At 33.8% G+C, this 1366-nt stretch overlaps 1 protein-coding gene across 1 annotated transcript in view; it reads right to left on the minus strand.

Moving 5' to 3' along the window:
• The window catches only part of npy8ar (neuropeptide Y receptor Y8a), a 67816-nt gene that overhangs the window by 3406 nt on the left and 63044 nt on the right, over positions 1-1366 (minus strand). The gene's annotated exons all lie outside the window — the stretch shown is intronic.

Below are 1366 nucleotides of genomic sequence, written 5' to 3' on the forward strand. Positions count from 1 at the left end.
GGCCAATTTCAAGATGTTTAGAAATGGAAATGATTAGAAGAAGAGTTTATTTTCTATTTAAACATAGAAACAGCATTTTAATAACTAAAGGTGACATAGATATTTTATGATAGAACTTAAATATATGCCTGAAAAACACATAATATTGCCCCTTTAAGCCAAACATAGCACTCCAGTCCTGAATAGCACTCTATTGGTTGAGAAATCATCCAATAAATTTCTGTCGCCTTGTGATCATGTTGGCAGCTCATTAATAACTGTTAGGATTTGCAATTTTGTGTGTTTGAATACTGTATTATATTTATTCCTGGGTCTGTCTGTGTTCTATTTTTCTCTGTTTTGTTCATGCTCTTCTGTTCTGCCACACCAACCAGCACCTCTGTTTGTCCCTGCACTAGTTGTTTCGGTTCGTAAGTTGGTCTTTATATGCCTGGCATGTTGGTTTGTTCTTTGGTTTGGCATTACTCCCTGTATGTGTTTGCTTTGTTACCTGGATTTTGTAGACAATCTGTCACAAGTTTTACGTTTTGCTCACCCAACAGCATTTTTGAATGTAAATTAAACTGTTTGTTTTAAGAATTTCAAAACGCAATTGGTCATAATTACTTGCAAACATGACACCAACTTCACAGGATGGTTAAAAAAAGGCGCTCAAATATTGTGTAGTACAAATGAGAAGAAATTACACTGCTACTTGTAATAAAACTTAATTGTATGTTTTTGTTAATGCGTTTGTGTCTGCATTTAAAAAGTTTGATTACAGATGATAATTGCTACTCAGTAATTACCATTACCGCCCAAGGGCATGCATCAGTAAGTTTCAACAACATAAATGAATGCCATTACATCACTCAGGTTTTACTGAACCATTATTCATGATAATCATATTTTCCTGAGCTAATTAGGCCAGTGAATTATTGTAAACTGGTCCAGAGACATGAGCCTACATTGTGGAACAGATACAGAGTTATCATCTGTATTGCAGACAAGAACAAACGATCAGTATTGTTTCTTTTTGTCAGTGAGTTATTGCTGTCTCTTTCACAGTCTCCATACCAGACATTATAATCAATATGAGTGTTTCTGTAAAGAAAAGGCGACCGGTCTTGTGACCCAGAGTTCATTGGCCTCATTGTAAATTAGCTTCTGCACCCAGGTGTTACCTTACTGTAAATTTAAGACAATAAATACCCCTTATTGATTAATGTTAGTGCTTTTTTAAAACAGTGACAAAAAATGCTTTATTATATATGCTGCAATTTAGATATTTTTTTCCTATAAATTATCTGCAGACTAAGTAAAGGTCCTTCTCAAAAAATAAGCATATTGTGATAAAGTTCATTATTTTCTGTAATGTACTGATAAA

Source organism: Austrofundulus limnaeus, unplaced genomic scaffold (genome assembly GCF_001266775.1).
Source record: "Austrofundulus limnaeus strain Quisiro unplaced genomic scaffold, Austrofundulus_limnaeus-1.0 Scaffold186, whole genome shotgun sequence".
NCBI classification, from domain to species: Eukaryota; Metazoa; Chordata; class Actinopteri; order Cyprinodontiformes; family Rivulidae; genus Austrofundulus; species Austrofundulus limnaeus.